The sequence below is a fragment of the Rhipicephalus microplus genome, chromosome 3 (assembly GCF_043290135.1).
Source record: "Rhipicephalus microplus isolate Deutch F79 chromosome 3, USDA_Rmic, whole genome shotgun sequence".
NCBI classification, from domain to species: Eukaryota; Metazoa; Arthropoda; class Arachnida; order Ixodida; family Ixodidae; genus Rhipicephalus; species Rhipicephalus microplus.
The window spans coordinates 106245518-106266701 of record NC_134702.1 but is presented as its reverse complement, the minus strand read 5'-3'; the positions used below and the strand labels follow the sequence as shown (position 1 = coordinate 106266701).

General features: G+C 48.8%; 2 protein-coding genes across 3 annotated transcripts in view; one reads left to right on the top strand and one right to left on the bottom strand.

Annotated features, from left to right (window-relative positions):
* LOC119182473 (E3 ubiquitin-protein ligase MARCHF3-like) overlaps window positions 1-21184 on the top strand; it is a 145818-nt gene that overhangs the window by 50524 nt on the left and 74110 nt on the right. The gene's annotated exons all lie outside the window — the stretch shown is intronic.
* Window positions 1-21184, bottom strand: part of LOC119159977 (uncharacterized) — a 155656-nt gene that overhangs the window by 90453 nt on the left and 44019 nt on the right. The gene's annotated exons all lie outside the window — the stretch shown is intronic.

Sequence of the window (21184 nt, the reverse complement as noted above, 5' to 3'; positions counted from 1 at the left end):
AGTGTGATCGCGTGTGCACGCGTCGACACGTCACGGCCTTCCGCGGGAATCTCTGTAACGACCGAGTACACCGTGTTCAAATTAGCGAATGGCTGATAGACGGACTTGCTACGTGTGATTTTCGAGCGTCTTGTGTCATTTGTCGAGAGAAAAGAAATTCTTAGCGGACTTTGATAATTTATTGTGAACACGAGGTCGCGTGGATGGACACGTGCACCAGAGCCAACACTATGTTTGGAGACTCGATTCGTCACGACATTGTTATCTTGGTCAAATGTGCACACCAGTCGTAATAAAAATTTTGTCTTGTTTAAATTTGTGTCTACTCAACAATGAACTTTTACCCTTCGTTGTCGACAAAGAATTAAGGAACCGGAAAAAAATTCACAGCATATCCACGTTGTGAATGATGATGAGGGGAGCGAGGCCGCCACCCATCCGTGCGTCTGTCCATCAATCTGTGCTTCCATGCATGCTTGCGTCCATCTCTCTGACCGTGCATCCGTATGTCCATCCGTCCGTCTAGCTGCCTGTCTGTTCATCTGTCTGTATTTATGTCTGGCGACGAGCACGAGCCGCCGTGGCCCTTCACGCCCGCCGCTTTGCGTCGTCCATGCCCCATCCAACTATCCGTCACGTACGGCGACGTTCCTGGAAACAGAGGCAATCGTTCCCCGCGCACCCATGCACAGCCCGCACAGTAGCAAATCGAAGAGTAGTAGTATAATACCATCTAAAATGTTGTTACGGGGAAGATTTATTCACCGACAGCAGGTCTTGCTAACGACTTGAAGAGCACACAGTCATGCAGGCCAATGGGGGAAGCTCGAGAGACCAACCCACAACTACGGCGTTGTCGTCTTCCTCCTTAAGGATGCCATTTCGGCTGTGCCAAAGCGACAGTTCCATATACATATCAATATTTTCATTGAACTGTCGTGTGTATGTACTTATATGACCTAGTGCCGTGTATTTATATGCCGTTCGGGAGATACTGCTGGTTACGCCTGACGCGGGAGAAAGTTAGACTAAGAGGAGCTTCGGTCCTAAAAACCTGACCAACAAATTACTGCAGCAGCCAATTAGAATCATAGAATTTTATCAAAACTAGAAAGCCTGAGATATAGAAAACTTTTACAATATTTTGAAATTACTTGAATGCTATGCAATAGCAAAGGAAGCATATTTTTCCGAGGATTTTTCTGTCGCGGCAAACACTTGAGCTGCGAGGAAAATAACTGGACACCATAATTGATTGTAAGGCCAACCATGTGACTTCGAGCCGGTCTGTAAACTGTCTGATGAAGGTTGGTTCAGATTTATCAAATGTACTCAAGGACCACCTCATTGTGTTAGGCCTGTCAAGCCCATACAAGAGCAATCCACACGACCGAACTAGCTGCACGGCCGAACTTGTCGATGAGCACATTGTCTGTCGTTCTGTCGTCAGCCTGGGAAGGCACGTGTTCGACCATTTAGCAAGTTACCTCAGAAAGACTGTCCACAACGTAAATGCGCGTATGACAAACGAGATTATAAAACGCAGCCACACAGTAAGGGCACAGGTGTTGCAGAGGGTGCGCATGACAACGGACGAAGGGAAACACAGAGAAAGACGGGAATTTGGAGGAAAAGAAGCGGCTGTGTTGTTTACGGTGCCATGAGTCAGGGTGCATAGCAACTGGCTGCCGGAAACTCAAGTTCTCGGCCACGGGCAGTGACGACGAAAATATGCATCTCTAAAAGCCTTACATGCGTAAGAAGAAAGATTGCAAAGTTATTCGTGATAACTCCACCTCATTCGACTTCGTCTACCCCGATTACATAGAAGGTGAAAATGTTACGGGCAAGTGCTCACTCCTAAAGCAGGTGTCAGAAGGAAAAAAAAAAAAACAGTGCTTGCTTGCCTAAAGATAAAGATTGAGGGTTCGTTTGGGAAAGCTAGAGACCGAGGTTGCAGTGTCTCAGAGTCTGCCAACCGGGACTCTGCAGCTGTGGACGGCCCCATGCTCTGACCAAGCGCGCTCCACTAACCATTAAAAAACGCGCTCTTAGCTTCGAAAGACTCAAGTCACAGGTCATTAAGCTAAAGCCGAGGCAAGGGGACAAGTCGAGATGCAACTTAGCTAACTATCGGTGTAAATGTGGGGTAAATGAGTAGGTTTACTGTAAGAAGTCCAGCTATGGCTATTCGCCCAGAAAGTCTCTGTGGACGGTGGCCTTGAGCGCTGTGTGACAAGTTCGACCAAGGGACGACCAGGCGACGGTGACTGGGACTGTCCAGCTGTGCACTGTCCCATGCTATGAGTTGTTGCAACGCCAAGGTGTGTAGGTGTGCTCAAGGGGTTTTAAAAACTTTTTTGAACCCAGCCCAGCAATCTGCCGGAAATTAATAAAGTGTATACCTCTCTCTGTCTTCTTCGGTGTGCCTACCGTAAAGCCCTGCATGGTGTGTGGCTCTGGGTTGTGGGAAACAGTGAGTGCGACGTCTACGGAGACGTACAACAACCACTTCAGTTATCAACGACACTGTAGCCCTTACGTGACCTTTTCTGGTGGCAGAATCCGGCCCACAAGAGACACTTATCTACATACCATTTAAACAGTTCACGGCCTGCAAACGCAAGCGGTGTGCGTGTGCGCTGCAGGCAACGCGCATCGGCGTCCCTGTGACACACAGCTACCACACAATCCACGTTTGATGAGGAGGAGCGCGTGAGCGTATCAAAGGATATAAAAAACGCGTCGCGTGTACGCTCGCTGTTCTTTCTCGCACCTCCGTTTAGGCCTGTCATGCTAAAGGGGCCCTGAAAAACTTTTGCAAGTAACCACGGAAGGAATTAACTGGAAGAGCTTATTGCCTCACGAATTCAACGCCCCAAAATTTTATGAATCCGCCCACTGCAAGTGGAGTTACAAAAGATGCTGCATTTGCATTCTCTCTTCTCTCGTCCCGACGAAAGCACTGGAAGCTAATGAGGGAGAGATGGCAGGGCCACAGAAAAACGTCACGCGAGCCTCGCGACCTCGAGCCCTTTTTTCTTTTTATTCGAATGCACCGCTTCCTCAGTGTGATCACATGCGCACCCATGGACAAGTAGTGGCCTCCTGTGGTGATCTATGTAACGAGCGAGCGCGCCATGTTCAAATTAGCCAATGGCTCATAGATGGGTCATTGACGTGTGATTATTGGGCATATAACGTGATTTTAAGAGAGGAAAGAAAGCAATTTTAGCTAACTGATTATTTATTTTGAATTCCAGGCCACGTGCTGTGCTATAATATTTGGCTCACGTGTTGTCGGGAGTCTCTACTACCGATCGGCAGCGTTTTCTGACCATGCTCAAAAAGTGTTGCAGGGCACGTTTAAAGGTGCGTCTCGATGCCGAGTGTGCTCCACTCTTGTAAATATGTAAATAATTCTTGTGTTTTAGGGGCGAAGCTCCTTAATAAGTGGGTCGTGTGACTCCTGTATGTAGTAGCCATTTCTCGTTTCAGTCCTTAGAACGTCTGCTGGAAGGCGGTACTTGTATATGATAAATATGTGATGACAAGATGCGAGATGGCGGTACTAAAGTGTTGATTAGATGGACGCATGGATGGACAGACATACAGACATGCGGACGTACAGACAGACATACGGACGAACGGATGGGCATACAGACACACATACTGGCTGACGAATGGGTGGAAATATAGACGCACGTGCACGGACAGATGGACATGAAGAGACAGACGGACATACAGATAGACATACAGACGGACACACAGATAGACGGACGGACAGACAGACGGACGGATGGATGGACGGATGGATGTGGCCAGTAGATGATTCATGGTTTACTGATAAAACCCTTCGTAGCTTTGCCCCACTCGCCATCAGTCGAGTCGCTCCATGGGTATGCTGCAATTTTTGTCATTAAAAAGTATCGCAAAAGCTCTCCTTTCCCGGCGCCTGGGTGGCCACCTGTGCCCCGCTCTTAAGTCACATAAGTGGGAATGTATTCGGGCTTCTCTCACAGGGATTTTGGCAACGCTTAGCGCCAACCACACCGCTGTTTAAGAATTGCACGAGATCGTACTGTTGACACTGAACGCAGAACGCGAAGGGTCAAGTTTATTGGATAGCTTACGCGGTGCCCCAATGACAAGGCTGGGAGGTAGGGTGACTGCTGTATAGAAGTCAAGGTGCGTTGCACCAAAGATGTCAGGTTTTTCTTTCTGGGCGCAAGCTTTCCCCACGACCTCGACAAGTGTTTGCTTCACCGTCACAAGGACGTGACAGTAGTATTGCGATGGTGGAGAAAGTGAAAAGAGGTGGAGGAAAAGTGGTGTGACGAGAAGAAGAGAAGGTTGAGGGGAAGGGTAACGAATTCTTGGGATGCGATGTTGGTAGAAGGACATAACATATAAAACGTACTGACTGTATCAACGTGATAGCAGCAGTGAGGCGAGCATACCAATGCTGCGCTCAAACGGTTAGAGAGACAAAACAGGCAGCCGATCTTGGCAGCTATGATTTTATAGGCACCAGTGGTGATGTAAGCCTCCGGGGAAGCTGCGGTGGCACTGTTCTGCCGCCAGTCACCGCCGCCGTCGAAGCCATACCACCCACCCGCCGGCCAGCGCAACACTCCGAGGAAAACCGACGAGCCCCAACCACTGGTTTCTCTGCCACCACTTCGGAGAAACTGGCCACACCTACCGCTACTGCCAGTACAGCCAGATGGGATCTGCGTGGTTTATGATAAACGCACCGCGTCCACAGCAGGGTGAAAGACCGCGCGGCATCACTAACTACCGGTGTGTGCACTGCTGCAGAGCAGTAGACACACCGATGATCTTCCCATTAGTCCCCCGGCCGCTACTTGTCGTGTCACTCGCGTCCCTGCATGAAGCGAACCCAGGGTCGGTCCCCAGCCTGTACTCTGAAAACTAAAGGCAGCAACGGATGGAGGTGCGGTTGCTGAGCGATGAACTGCTGAAGATCCTCCGCAACCAATGATGACGCCACGACGAAACCTCAAGAGTCCATTGCAATATCAACGTAGTCCCGACGTCGAAACGTCTCGGCCAGACCAATACCTGGTGACGCAAAGTCGAAGCAGTGGTGAAAACCGTCATAGCCGAGATTCGACACCAAGACCAAACTGCAACGCGAGCCGATGTACTAGTGACCTGGACATTATCATCAATGATCACAGCATCACAGCTATCGTCAACACCGTAGCCGACTTTTCCATCAGGGGGACATTCGCCGCGAAGTTGAAGAGAAAGTTGAGAAAGCCCCAAAGTCCATACAAGTGAAAGTCACCTAGTTACGCCAGCAGAAATCTGCACAGCGAGAGTCCCCATTAACCGCCAGATTTTTCACGCAAGCTCCCTCCTACTCCAGCGCTGCTCTAGTAATGTCATCCTTGGTATGTACTTCTCAAACCTCTTCATGAAACTTAGAATAAAATCAATAACACTCTTCACAGAAAAAACACTGCCTCCGCAGACGCCATCAGGAAGGCATGCCTTGAATGTGCTGGAAGACCAAGTCACCATTCCTCCTCCTTCCTGCGTCAGCATTTCAGGCGGAACTCAATATTCAACAGACATGCAAGGCGTCTTTGAAGGCGACCTGTATCTGTTTATCAACGGTGGAGCCGTGAGGAGGGAACGCAAGAGCGATGCTCACGAACTTCAGCAACGAGTACAAGCACGCGAGCAAAGGCACGATGGTTGCCAGCATCTAAAAGATACTGGAAGCCAGCAATGCTTTCGGCTTACTGATTATGTCGAGTCAACTCCGACGACTCGATTCCTTCAACCAGTTTTCGAAGTTAATCCGAGCCTTTGGGCACAAATAGGAACAGCTCATAAACCTGCTCCTGTATAAAAGAACTGCTTATTGTAGTCAAGAATTTGACAGACACCGGTCGCGAAACATCGAATTGTAACAGAATAAAAGTGCCAGGCTATTCTGTCAGCGCGAAAAAGACGCTTTTCCTTTTGAGATAGTTTCTTTAGGAGATTAGAATACCAGGGTCGCTGAGCATCGCCTGGAACACGAATAAGGGGGACGTGGTTATCGATAAGGGTTAATAATTTCCGCTTGAGCAATAACCAGTTTTGGTCAACTGTTCGGGTAGAAGCAGACAGGGTGAAGGAGACCAAAAATGTATTAAGTTCTGAGTTAATCGTCGAGAAGTTGGCGTTGTTAAAGTCGCGTATTAATTTTTTCGAAGGTATTTGCGAAGGTAAGGCAATGTACAATGAAAACAATACAACATTATGGTCACTCAGACCGGGAATGCATGACACTGACTGAATTAAATCTGGGTAGGAGACAAGAACAAGATCAAGAGTGGTTGTGCCACGAGTTGGCATTGTGACTGATTGCGATAAGTTAAAAAGGAGACACAGTTCGAGGAAATCTCTGGATTGTTGTGAATCAGTACACAAGTTGTCCCAGTCGATATCAGGGTAATTAAAGTCCCCGCAAAGCAAGAAGTTTGCGTGAGGAAACCGGGATGTCAGATCAAAAAGAACATTTTGAAGGTCATCTGTGAAAGAGTGGTCGCAGTCGGGCGCGCGGTAACAGGCTATAAGAATGTTTTTGCACGTGGGAAGGATTATTTCAACGCAAAGAATTTCAAAATTCGTACTGATTGTCACAGTTCGGGAGGGTAGGCTGTCTTTCACGAAAACTAAAATGCCACCCCCTCTGCGTCTGTTCCTATCAAGTCTTTAAGACGTGAAATGGGTGTTGCTGTGACGTAATTCATTGTCGTGAATATCAGGGGTTAGCCATGACTCAGTTAGGATTGCGATGTCGGTGCTGGTGTCCTCAAGGAGAGTTTGCACAGCTTCCTTTTTGGGCATATAGCTACGGATATTCGTAAGCAGGATAGATGTAGTTTGATAGACTGGAGGAGCGATTCTAGTTGGAATGGACTCGAAAGGAGGGGAGGGCGGAACCCTGGAAGCACACAGTGAACGCTATGCTTTCAGTTCTATAACTCTGTCCGATTCAGCATCATAAACGAAAGGCTTTTTGTCAACGATAAGCCTGTTGAAACGGGTTTTGAAGGACACGAATTTGCTTTCCTGCGCATACAAGAAAAGCTTCTTCCTTGCCAATCTTACACGCGCTGAATAATCCTCGCGCACAGAGAATAACGAGTCCTTCAGTTTCGGGCCACCGGAAAGTATTCTAGCCTTATCCTTAAATCTCGACAGGGTGACTATAATCGGGCGGTTTTTATTGGCTTGAAAGCGGCCCAGTCTGTGTGCTCTTTCAATATATACGGAAGTAATTGGAAATTCAAGTTTTTTGGTGCAAAACGAGATTATACGCGATTCTGATTCGGCCCATGTTTCGTTAATGACGTCGGGTATTTGAAAAAATAGCAGGTTGCACCGGCGGTGGCGATTCTCCGAGTCATCGCATTTTTCGGCTAGCGTTTTAATGCTGGAAGAAAGGTTAGATAGGGTATTACCATTCTCGGTAGTGGGATCAGCGGCACGGGCTGTGTTAATTTGCTCAAGAGCGTCAACACGGGAGGAGAGGCGATCGACCAAGTCTTCCATGTTTGATTGTGTTGCTCGGATAAGGGCCAATTCAGAGAGCACTGTGTCTTGAGATTTTTCAACGCGAGCGATGGCTGCAGCAATACTTTCAAGTGTGAGGGAAGGACCAGGGTTATATTCAATGTCTCCCGGGAGCATGAGCAGAAGGCAAACTAAATGGGCATTCACGGCGAAAGAACACAATGATTGACACATTGATCTACGCCACCTACGCCAGCAATCAAGGATGTCAGGGGGGCACGACACCGCAAGTAGAAAGGAATCACTTGATGGAAAGGAATTAGCGTGTAGCAAGTAACTGACCTGCATTAGGAAGGGCATTTTCATGATCGCGTTCGATGCGGTGGCATGCCCGAACTGGCATCCGGGCGAAGGCGGCTTTTGTAGGGCTGCGGCGCTAGTAGATGTCCGAAGTTGCCAGGCGATGAAGTGGTCGGCGACTGAAGGAGGTGGATCCGGTTCGGCTTGACATTTATTGTTCTCGTCGGTGAACAAAAGTGGCGGCTTGTTGGTGGGGTAAGCAGGGGGTAATCCGGGAGGACCTTCGGGCAGCCGGAAAACGCAGGATGTAGTCGAGATGAACCCGAGTAGAACAACCTACATTAGGAAGGGTATTTTCATGATCGCGTTCGATGCGGTGGCATGCCCCCCAAATAGCACCAAACTCTTCGACTAATTCTGATGGAAGGTGAATAGACTCTTCCGCCTCCGTCTTGACTGCGGTGTGCTCCGTTTGAGCGCTAGTACGCACCGCTGTCGTTTCAAGGCACTGTAGTGACGACCCATAAATCTGCAGACTGAGTGCCCTAATTGCATAATACCCAAAAGCGAGGTGCCTTGTTCATTGACATAGAAAAGAAGCATTGCTGTGCAGTTAATGTACGTGACATCAGCAAAGAAGCAACCGCACACTGGAATGGGTTTCTTCGAATAGTACTCTAATTCAAGCAGCTAAAAGCTGCTGACCTTCAAAATGCTGCCTAAATAGGTCATGCGTCAAAATCGATACTGACGACCCTGAATTCACGAGGAAAGTTAACTTCGTTTCACCAACTGTTACCGGTATGTAGATTGCGGGACGAGTGGATGTCGTCACGGCAAGAATGCTCAATACTTCTTCAGTTATTGAACTTTCGTTGTCTAGTTCACGAAGAGGAGCGGCGTTTCTGTGCAGACCGAGCGAAAATGACCCATAATACCACAACCATGACAACCATTGTTTTTGGCGGGGCAGCGGAATGAAGCTGCGTTGTGCCAAGGTGAACCACAGCGGTAACACTGGCCCTGTTGGCTGCGTGACCGCTTCGAGGGGTCGCCGGAAGAAGATGCTGGTGGAGGGGTGTTTCCGCGAGCATTGATGCTCTAGACATCTGCAGTAGCAAATTATTTGCAATCATTGGTTGCCTGCTCAAACTGCGTTGCTATTAGTACAGCTCGAGCGAACGAAATAGAAGACTCTTCAAGCAGCAACCACTCGCGCAAGTTCCGAGGTAATACGCTCGCAACGAACTGGTCGCGCAAGAAATCTTCCCGAAAAGAAAAAGAGCACGTAGCAGAAAGCTCACGTAACGCGGTAATGTACTCATTGATTGTTTCACCGACTTGCTGCACGCGCCTACCGCACCGGTGCCGTTCGACCACAACATTGGTTGTTGTTGTGAAGTGCGCATGCAGCGCTGCGACAGCGGTATCGTACGACGACGCTTCATGCTGTGTCTGAGAAGTGTCCTTGACAGCTCCCGAATCCGTATCAGTAGTTCGCTCACCAGACTTTGCGTTGGCCGAAGATTGAAGCGGTAGTGTGTGAAATATGCGCTGGCCTTCTAAGCCGAGGCTGTGGATTAGGAGAGCCTTGCGACGGTCCGGCGCATAGCCTGAAACACCAGATGCGAGCAGAAAATTATCGAAGATGCGGATTCATTGCGGCCAGGCAACAGCAGGGTGGCCAGGCGTGGGCAGGAACGGGGGTGGTGGTGCCAGTCCGGAAACACTCATGGCGTGGGAAACAGTCGGTGAAAATGACGAAAATCACACCCCCTTCTACACGAGCACCCTTGTCCGTCGTCAATGTAGTGGCGGCGTGTGCCGCAGATTAATGAATGACTAGACAACTTGAGTGCCCATCGGAACAAAAGCCCCTTTATTCCAACTTGCGCATGCTTATATACATAAACAACACTGGCGCCACCTGCAGCAGTGATCGCGAAACCAAAACCAAATAGACAAATATACAACAGACACCACCAGAAGACAGCAGTTCCATGTCTTAACACAAGCCGCGTGGTTTAGGTAACTAACCTGAAGCAGCAAGCAGCATGAAGGCATCTTGTCTGATGCGATGTCGTGACCGAAGTGTAGGCTTGTTGGGTGCTTTTTATACTGCGCGCCAGCCTCCTCGAACACAGCTGTCATATCCGGGTTGCCAGGTGGACGGGCAGATCCCATCCAGAACCAGCGCATGCTGTGTCGGATTCAGCGTGGTCATCGGCAAGCGCGTTCACGGAGGGTAGTCTAGATCGGTTAGCCATGGCTAGATAATACAGGTGATAGCGGCCTGAAACAGCCAGCAGCATGAAGGCATCTTGTCTGGTGCGATGTCTTGCCTAAAGTGTAGGCTTGTTGGGTGCTTTTTATACTGCGCGGCGGCCGCCTCGAACGCAGCTGTCATATATCCGGGTTGCCAGTTAGACAGACAGGTCCCAACCAGAACCGGCGCATGCCGAGTCAGATTCAGCGTAGCCAGCGGCAAGCGCGTTTGCGGAGGATGGTATATATCGGTCAACCATGGCCAGATAATACAGGTTATAGCGGCCTGAAACAGCAAGCAGCATGAAGGCATCTTGTCTGGTGCAATGCCGTGCCTACTGCATTGTTCTTTCGAGTGTTTGGAATTTACGCAGTGGGAGTCATGTAATCTACGGCTGGCTGTCTTCTGAACATCCGTCTTTACCATTGGCCAGGAATGCGGTCATGAGAGCAGGCGATGGATATGCTTGGGGCCTGCGCAAGTGCCTGCAGTCCGGTGCCGCCGAGAGTGCTGGTCGCAACCAGAAGAGGTGTCGGCGTGAGTGATGGTTCCTCACGCCGATGGCAACGTTGCTGTGGCGGGGCTGGTAATGAGGTGAAGTCATTGAGCTGGACAGTGCCGCAGTGTCGACCAGCGGTGGTGTCGTGGTGCAAGGACGTTCTTTAGGGACGTGTGTTGTCATCTGTTGTTAGAACTCAGTGGATTTTTCCGGGATATGGTTTGAATAAAGGTTTGGGAATGGAGAGGTTATACACTCTTGTGAAGTTGTTTGCACCACATGGCGCACCTGTCTCGCGCATAAGCCACATTCAGGGGTAACAACTACCAAGTGGTAGGTGGCGTGGTGCTCGCAAGCGTTAACTACCATCAGGGTTAGAACGCTAGCACCAGCGGTGACGCCTGGCGGCAAGCTAGGTGGCGGCGCACGCGAAATGAGTGGTTTTCTTTGGCGGTTGGTGTGAGCGGTCGGCTCTTGCGGCGATCCGCAGCGGACGGCACCGCGGGTTGTCTGCTGTGGGCCGTCGTGGTGAGTCAGGCGTTGGCGACGCCGCCTTGTGTTTGTTACATTGGTGATTCTTGTGTAATATTGCGTAAGGTTGTTGAGCGTGTGCATCACAATATATATAATAATTCGGCTGACGTTATCGTCGATCTAAAAGTAGTTAAATAAATGTGTGTTGGTTGGGCCGCGTCTACTTTGTCCGTTCGCACCAAGAGCGTACGTGGCGTTCTCTACAAAGGGACCCCCTAAGTTTCTTGAATGATTTTTTTGCCGCCAGGAACCCAGGAATGGCGACATTCACAAATACCAGGGCGATCGGGGCGATTGCAGTGGCGAGGAACAAGCCTGCGACGGGCGGCCACCACTCGCACCCCTTGACGCACTACCGCGCTACCATTGGTTGCGGCCGACAGACCGGTGTGGTCACCGCACGGCTGTATTCAACAAGTTGAATGCCCGCGTGTCATTCGAATCATCGCCGCATGCTGTTGTAACCTGTTGGGCATTTGCCAGATGCGGCTGTTGACACGAGCAGTCGTACGGCAAATCGCATCCTAATTTGCACCATGTGCCTACCGCTTTAAGCGTCGGTGACTTCACCGAAAAACAACAAGCGGACTATGAAATGAAGCATTTTGCGGAAAACCTCGAGGGCACAGCTACAGTTGCCCTAAAGACATTCAAGCGAGAACCGGCGTTGTCTTTCTTGCGGAACGGCATCTCGTCAAAAAAAACTTCCCACCACATCGAGCAAACTACATCAACGACTTGACAACTTAGATTTTTCAGTACGTTAGCAAGGATACAAGAAAAGTACTACTGGCTCCGCCTCACTTCTGAGGTAACCACTACGTGAAAATCTACCGAGACTGTAGGCGACTGAACACTCTGCCAACTAGACCAACTGGCTTTCCGCAGCCCATCGAGCAACATCGCCGGCCATCCCAGAATCGGCGTGGGCCTACAGCCGGCGTCTACTTCCAGAAACAATTGTATTGTTGTAGCTACTGAACGCCTCACCCGCTACACAGAGACAAGGACGTTGCCCAAAAGCAGTGCCGCTGAGGTAGCAAAATTCTTCGTTGAAAACATTGTACAGCGTCATGGGGACTCAGAGACTCAGAGGTCCTCATCACCGACAGAGGTACGCATAATTTACTGCTGACCTTATTCAGGCGATCTTGGCAGACAGCCAGACAAGCCACCCCCAACCAACAGCATACCACCCCCAGACCAATGAGCTCATAAGACTATCGCTGACATGCCGGCTACGTAAGTCGACGTCGAAAACAAAACGTGGGACGCCACGCTTCAGTACACCACCTTTTTATGAAACACGGCAGCGCAGGAGACGACGCGGATGTTACCATATAAGTGTCTACAGAAGGAACCCGGAAACGACGCTCGACACCATGCTGCCACACGTCGCTGACGAAAAAAACCTCGGCGTTACCATCTACTTTCAACACGCTGAAAAAGCTCGTCAACTGCATGCCTGCGCTTAAAGAATCAGCAGACGACGGACCACCCGCGTTAAAATCTTCGACAAGCTTCGTGAAATACCAGGCTGGCGACCGCGTTTCGGTGTGGAAGCCGATACTCTGGCTGGACTAAGTGAAAAACTTCTGTGATGGTACTTAGAAACGTATAGGGTAGTTCGACATCTCTACCCACTAGACTACACGGTTGTTCGCGACGGCATTAAAATTTTCAATGGTGTTGTGCACAACCTGAAGTGGTCTTAGTCGTGCGCCTCAAGCCGTTTGATGCACGAAGCTGAGGGCTGTCTTTTTCTTGTTGTAGTGTTATTGCTCGTACTTATTGGGGGCGAAGTTCCTTAGGGTGCGATATTGTCCACCATTGTCTGTCGTAGCCATCGTAGTGCTCGGAATGCTCACTAGATGGCGCTGCGGCACTTGCTCCTATCACCAGCTCGGTAATGCAGCAGAGAGTCGGGAGTGGCGGGCATGAGTTGATAGACTAAATGCTCAACCAAAACCCCGCCTTCATGCAACACTTTCAAAAACGCTGCAAATAACTCTGTGCCATGATTCGCCAGGTGGAAAAACATGGCACGTTTCTCACGCTCTCTGCCGCGGAAGTACACTGGGACAGGCTCCTCGAAACTCTGGAACGGGTGTGAGTGGGATACATGGTTTACCGATGTATCTCCGCACCTTCGCCCAGTCATCATTTACTTCGTGGATGATAATAGGTGACTGGCAAGAACACCGCAAGGAGCTCTTTACCATAATTCGTCAATGGAAGTGATGCGGTGCTCTGCCCCCCCCCCCCCTTTGTGACAGACTGCAAGAGGGACAGATTGATAACTGATTGTTATATAAGGTTTAGCTTTCCAAAACCACCTTATGATAATGAGAGAGGCCGTAGAGGAGAGCTTTAGAAATTTTTACCACCTGGGGTTCTTTGACGTGCACCCTAATCTGAGCACACGGGCCTACAACATTTCCGCCTCCATCGTAGAGTGACGGAGCTGTGTGGCGGGAAACAGCCGTGGAAGGAGTCGATCCCGTATAATTATAGTTAAAAGAGGCTTTTATTGCCATGAAGCCCCTGCTGACTATGAGATTTCCCCGTTTTTCTGTGTTGCTCGCTTGGGCTTCTTCCTGAACTGGTGGTCTACCAGCGCTCGTGATAGAATCAACAGTCCTAGCCGCGCAGTTAAATCAGTCACGCAGTTCCAGGTGCTGGAACTTCTGGACAGGCTTTGTGTTGTCTCGCAGTGAAAGAATCGCGTTGCCTGGTATGCAGAAAGTGATCACTTTTAGCGAAATGGGCGGTAATTTGGCTTACTTTAGCCCTTCTTGTGGTTGGGCTTGCACATATACAGTTGGTAACGAATAGATCAGGCACTTGATTTGATGACGAAATAAAGGCAATTAGAGCATACCTATTGGTCTATCTCACTGGCTGCGCAGGTGCTCGCGTCTCAACACCCTTGTATTAACTTGTCGAGTACCAAAATTGACATGACATGACAAGGGCATGTGGAAAACAAATGACTGCTCATAGAAAAGCTGGTCATGGAGCTCTTACAGCCTTTTCATCAACTTGATGTGTATTAAAACTCACACGGCATAATAAGAGAATATGGACAACATGTATGACGGGCCATAACACGAAAATTGTTTCATGCATATCACGTGCGACATGACTCAAATGATACAGTCAATGTTCTAAACAGTATAACTTTATGTATAGCAAAATTGACAGGAAATGATAACAGTGTAAGTTGAAAAAAATGACTGGTAATAACACCAAACAAATGTCATGCATGTCATGCACAGCATGACATATATGGCCCGGTAATGGACTTTTAATGGCTGTCTTATTAACTTGTTGAGCACCATAATATAAATTGCATGATAAGAGGTAATGAATAACATAAATAGCTGATCCTAACACAGAAAGCTTGACACGTGTGCAATGTAGGCCATGACATACAGCACCTGGTAATGAAACTCTTACGGCCACTTTACTAATCTGGTGTCTACCAAAATTGACATAACATGATGAGAGGGCCTAAACTTCATGAGTGACTGGTACTAACATAAAAGTTGTGAAGCATGTCATGTGCACCATGACATGCATGAAGTAACTTCCATGTTAGGACCGATATGTGCCATAGCATACATGGCAATGTGATGGGGCTTCACTAACAGATTTATCTTGTTGACTACCAATAGTGACATGGCACAGTAAGCGAGTACCACTAATATAAATGGCTAGTAATTTCACACTAATTGGATTAGTTTAACTTAGTGTATTGTGGCTTAATCGAGATGAGCTTAACGGGACCATGCTTCGGCATCTAACAGCTATCCTCCACTCACTCAAAATTCACTTGCTCCTAATTCGCCTAATAAAAATAACCTTGATCCAGCTTAAGTCACATAGCTTATTATGACCATACTCAGTTATCCATCTGGCTAGACAATTTCAACTTGCTAAAATATATTTCTTTAAAACGAGCTCAGTTAGGATAAACTTAATCTACATTATTCCGGGGTTGCTTAACATGGACTCAACAGGCAAGGCAATCTCGCTCCATATTTACTTGCTTGTGATTAGTCTAATGCAGATTAGCGCATTCCGGCTTAATGCAGGCTGTCTGTTAGGTGGCCATACTCCATCATCCAACTGACTAGACAAACTGAATTTACTGAAAATGGCCGATTCAGAATTACATTAGTCATGATTAGCTTATTCGAGGCTAGGTTATTCCGGCTTAGTCTATATTGTCTTATTGTGGCTGTTGAGGAAAAGACGAGTCGCCATGCCCATGGCGAAGCCCACCTGATCGACCTCTTCTTTATTCCGAACAATGCTCTAATCCCCCAATGATGATAGTGACTATCTTAGTCATTCACACAATATTTAACATCCTCCACGCCCCCATCATGACGCATGACGACGAAGAACACTAAACGCACACCCAGGTTTTTGGAACTCGATTGAGTTCCAAGTCAGTCCATATGGGACAATCCAAATTTTCGCTTGTACCGGCTTTTCTAGCGGTGTTTCTGATGCTTGTTCCAAATGCGTGCTTTTGAACACGTTCCCCATGGTGGACTTTCGATGAACACTTTAAGTTCACATGAACAACGATGATGCAGTCTCTTCCATGATATTTTACTGTAGCTCGCTTTGGACAGTTTTCTTGATTTTCTCGTCTTGCTTTTGTTTACCTCAGAAGCACCAGCCACCTCTTTCTGTTTTGGTCTGCTCTGCCTTATTCGTGCCTGTGATGCTATTTCGGCATTCTTTGCTGAAATAAGATGGGTCCTCCGTATTACCCTCAACCTTGACGTTTGTAGCTTCCTACAAGAGGACCTAAAGGCAGTACAAGGGACTTGCACCTGTGTCCTCGCGGTATTCTTTTCGTTTCCACTTGCTTTAAGAAGTGGTCTTGTCTTGCTTCAGCCAGGCGCTTCTAAGCATATTGGTGGTGAAATTATTTGGTCTTTAGTTGTCGTATTCGGCGTGCATTAACCTTTGAGACCTGGTGGTTTACCTTTGTGATCTTCAAATGCTTCCTAATTTCCTATGAAAGAAATGTCTTCCATCCAGATCAGCTTAGTTGTTTTAGATAGTCTGTCATTTCCTTCGTGGGTACAGTCCATTGGCGTGAATTCTAAAGTAGTGGAAGGTGTCTTCAGACTTGGAGGTTGTTTTTTGGTGTTGGGTTCTCGGTTTGCTTTTACTGTCATGGAAACCCTGGTTTGTATGCTGCTGTTATATTCCCCCTTTGGCCTGAGGCCGACTAATCTAGCTTCTGTGCGACAAGATTGCTATTCGGCACGTAATGACTAGATGGCGGTGACGGAGACGAAGAGGATATTTTCCTTTCTTCTTCTGCTCTCATCCGTTGTTTTATCGCTTCCGCGTGACTTCGCCGAGCCTTTTGTGCATCTTCAATCTCATACTCCACTCTCACCCTCACTAGAATAATATGGCGTTCATAAACTTTGGCTTCTTCCATTTCCGCTTCCAAATGATCGATGTTAACTGTATTCGCAATCTCCTCATCAATTCCTCTGAGAAGATATTGTTCAGTCGAAATTCAGTGAAACTTATTTAACTCACATATTGATGGGTGGTTCATATGCCAAAGCTGTCCGATATCTGCGATCACCTGCGTGACGGCCTTGCGTGTTTGATTCCGCCTTTCGTAGAGGGCCCCCATGATCCGGTCCAGTGTCGGAAACGTGAGAAGTCACTGGCTGGCCGTGTCACGAGGCGAAGTCGGAGTCAACTCGGCATCTATCGCGACGGTTCGCACAACGAATATCCGTAAGTTGTCGGGCTGTCGTTCTTCATGATCTTGCGAATATTGAGCCGTCGTTGTGAAGGGCGAGTCAGGACGGAGCCGAAGTAGACGTGAGGGCTCCCGCCTCGTGACCCTCCAGACGATGCCTGCACTCACGTGGATACACCTTCAATATGTACGTAGTCAACCTCCACGGACTGTCTTGCCTTGCGATTATCGGGCCGTCGTCGTGAAGGGTGAATCAAGATGGAGCCGAAGTAAACGGGAGGGCTCCCGTCTCACGAACCTCCAGACGGCGCCTGCACTCACGGGGCTGCACTGTCAAGATGCACGTCGTTGACCTATGGACTGTTTTCCCTTGTGAACACCGGGCCGTCGTCGTGAAGGGCGAGTCGGGACGGAGCCGAAGTAGACGTGAGGGCTCCCGTCTCGCGAACCTCCAGACGATGCCTGCACTGACGTCAGTCCATGGGTTCTACTAGTAGTCTTAGTGGCAACTAGAGTCGGGCTCCCAGGCCACAGTGGTGGTTAGGCGTCACACATCAGCTTTGGCCACAGCGGCTTCACAAAAGTCCTCGAAGCTACGACGGCAGTCAAAATTCGTGAAGTCCGCTCCGTGTGACCTACGAAGGTCCTTCCTCCCGGGTTTCACGGCACCAAAATGTTGAGGCAAGGACAAGCCACTGTGCCCATGGCGAAGCCCACCCAATCAACCTCTTCTTTATTCCGAACACTGCTCTAATCCCCCTATGATGATAGTGACTATCTTCATCGTTCACAATAATTAACAGTGGCCATACTCGATCCGAATTTCTAGGCAATGTCCACCTACTGATAATTCACTTGCTCAAGGTTAGCTTGATTCCGAGCAGCTTAATCTACCTTAATCGGGATGGGCTTAACGTGATATTAACTATCCTAGAAACTAACAGGCTAGACAATCTCAACTCAGTCGAAATTTATTTGCTCTTGATTAGCATTATGCGGATGAGCATAACACACCTTAATCCACAATGACTTATTATGGCCCCGTACTCTGTTATCCAACTGGCTAGGCAACTTACCCAAAATTAGTTTTGAAGATTCAGACGGCCTAAATCCAGTTTAATCGAATTGAACCAGATCGGGTAATGTGACCATAAGCAATCACTGAAACAGCAAGTCATTCTAAATTCACTCAACATTTACCTGTTCAGGATTTGTTTAACCTTCATTTATTTGGTCGTGTTTATCAAAAACAACCTAGTCGGGTCTAATATAGCTCACGAGTATGTCATCTCTAGGTTAGCATGATCTGATGTAATCTTCCATAATTTTTTAAATCATACTTGATAGGTTTTTATTAGTATAGATCGGTATCGACTACCGTAAAGGTGGCTTGTACAAACTAAATTACGCTGCAATATACTGCCTTAAATCCTTTTTATAAGCATAGCCTGGTTTATTCATGCAGCTTGATTGGTACCGATCAAAATCAATGTTGATTTGTATCGATTAACATTGATTGTTTTGGCTGTTTGTTTAGCATGAGATGTGATTAACTTGTCTTGACCAAGCTTAGGTTAGCGTATAGGCAAGGTAGCCTAAGCATCTATTCAGTCCGCATGGCGCATCGCGAAGCTTAACAGCATCTTTTAAATGCAGCTTCATGCGGTGATTATGCAATGCAGCTATAGTGAGACAAGCAAGTATTTCTTCAACAGCATGCTCACTGCCAACGATTAAGCAATACACGGCCAAATGCTGGCCTAGTGAGCAACTAACCTCGCATATCTTGGTGCTGTCGATCGGATGCCAGCGGTCGAATTTAACCTGGGCTCATTTTTCTTTTTAGCTCACTGCTACGAGAGAAGCGAAATATTCGATGGCTTTTCGCGTGTGAACAAGTGCACAATGGCGCACAGCAGCCTGTCATAGCGGCCAAAGAATATAACAAGAACAACGTGTTTACAGCACCGTTTCTGCGCTAGGCTACGCAGCCCGCCCGACACTTTCAAACCAATATGGCCGCCAGGGAGCGCGTCGTCTTTGAAAAGGTGTAAGACGAGTGACGGACCCTGGAAGTGGAGGCGCACGCATATCGAAGCACCCATAGAAGCCCACACCCAGAATAGCATCTCTCGAGCAATGCTGTAGTACGATGAAGCTTGCGAGATAAATGTGGCTGTTAATGGGGACTCTGGCTGTGCAGAGTTTTGCCAGTGTAATCAGAGTTATTCCATTATACGAGTTGCAGAACTGTGTTCTAGAATTCGGACATGTGGCTGGCTCCATTCTTCGAAAGTGAGCTGACGTTTGCAACACCTGGGGGCGGCAACTCAAAACACAATATTGCATTTAATAGTGGGCGTGCGTATTAACAAGGGCCGCGACAATATGTTTACTCCTACAGGAAGGGAGGGGGGCAATGACGCGTCCTGATTTCAATACATAGAACACATAGGAAGTTTCGCGACTCATATGATTGAATAACTCTGGGCGTAGTTAGGTGAGCTCCCGCTGTACAGATATTCCTGGCCACTACGTTTGGACGCCAGGATTACGTTGACGTTGCAATGGGCTCTTGATGTTTCATCGTGGCGTCATCGTCAGCGCCGCTGGATCTAGGTAGTTCGTCGTACATACAGCAACCGCACCTATATCAGTTGCTGCCCTTAGTTTTCCGAGTACGGGCTAGGCGACCAGCCATGGGTGAGCCCGGTGTACAGCTGGTGATGAGGCGACATGTAGCGGCCGGGTGATGGTGAACGCGACGATCCTCAGGGTGCCCACTGCGCTGCTGCGAGGCAGTCGGCAACGCCACGTGGTCTCTCACACCGCTGTGGAAGCGGCGCGTCGATGGCGAAACCACGCAGTCCCATCTGGCGGTACTGGCAGCAGTGGTAGGTGTGGCCGGCTTTGCCGTAGTGATAGTAGAGCGGGCGGTTGCCAGGGGCATGCCAAAAGTCGGATTCTTGTGGCACGTAGCGCTGGCCAACTGGAGGGTGATAGGGCGTCGATGATTGTGGCGGAGGCGGTGTCTGGCAGCGTACATGCGGTGGCGTAGGGGAGCATTGCGGTGCATTACAGCGGCGTCCCCCCTGGCTTCTGGCAGAGATAGCAGTGCTTGAAAAAGTCGAAGCCTTTGCCGAACTTCTTGGTGAACAATGGTCAACGATAGACTTCACTTGAGGCTGCACCGAAGGTTTAATCTTGCGCAGCTGCTCCAGCACGATCGCTTGGATGGTCTCACGCAAGTGGTCGGAGCAGAGTGGTTGAACTTCTGTGTAAGTTGGCATTGAGCGGCGATTGAAGGGTCGGGTGCGCATCTCCAGCGTCTTTTCAATAATCCTCACTTCGGAGGTGAATGCCTGGACAAAGCACGGTGGGTTTCGCATCCGACCCACGAGCAGCTCCTGCATTGCTCCTCGCAGGAGGAAGCAACTTTCTTGTCTTCAGGCACCTCGGGGTTGGCGTGGTGGAAGTTTTGTAGTCTCTTCCGCAAGCAGCGTCAAGTTTCCATTTTGAAGCTCCGAACGGTTATCAAGCAGCGCTTCGGCCTGTCTTCGCTGATGACGTTCATTAATGTAGTGAAGAGCCTGGGGCAGAATATGCCTCATGCTATCAGGGCTTGCTCGAAGTTATCAAACGAAAAACGAGCAGCGTCTTGCAGGTCGAAGTATACATGACGATGCTTGTCTTCACTGGTACAGATACTGAAAATGGCAACTCAGTCGTATGTTTTCAGCTAGCTATTCCGCGTCTTTAACGGCTGAACAGTGGAAGACTGGTGGCTCCTTGGTTTGTCAGGGCAGGATCGCTGCAGACGGCACAGGGTCTGTCATCGTCGCTGCGGCTGAGATCAGGCTAACGGTCTGCCGGTTGTTCTCAGGTAGAGGCCCAAACTATGGCGGTAGAACTTATTGCCTGGGGCTTGTTCGCTGCTCGGGGTTGTAGTCGATGTCTTCACTGGCACTGGTTTCGCGGCTTGATAGGGGTGTACGGTGCATAAAAGGAGCAGTACCTCCATGAGATGCCACGTGGTTGTTACGTCAACGAAGAAAGCGGACTGTAGGTCCAAGATGAAACTGCTTATTTGGCCGAACTTGTGGCCGGTTAACGGAAAGTCAGAGTACTGCAATACACACTGGCATCGATAGTGGCGAGCTGAGCGTCGGCTGCTGTATAACTGACAAGTGGTGGCGCTCGTCGGCATTTATGCATGTGCCGTCGAATGTTCCAGCGCTATTGCAAGTGGTCACGTATGTTCCAAAAAAATCTATTGTTCACGTTGCGCGCGTAATCG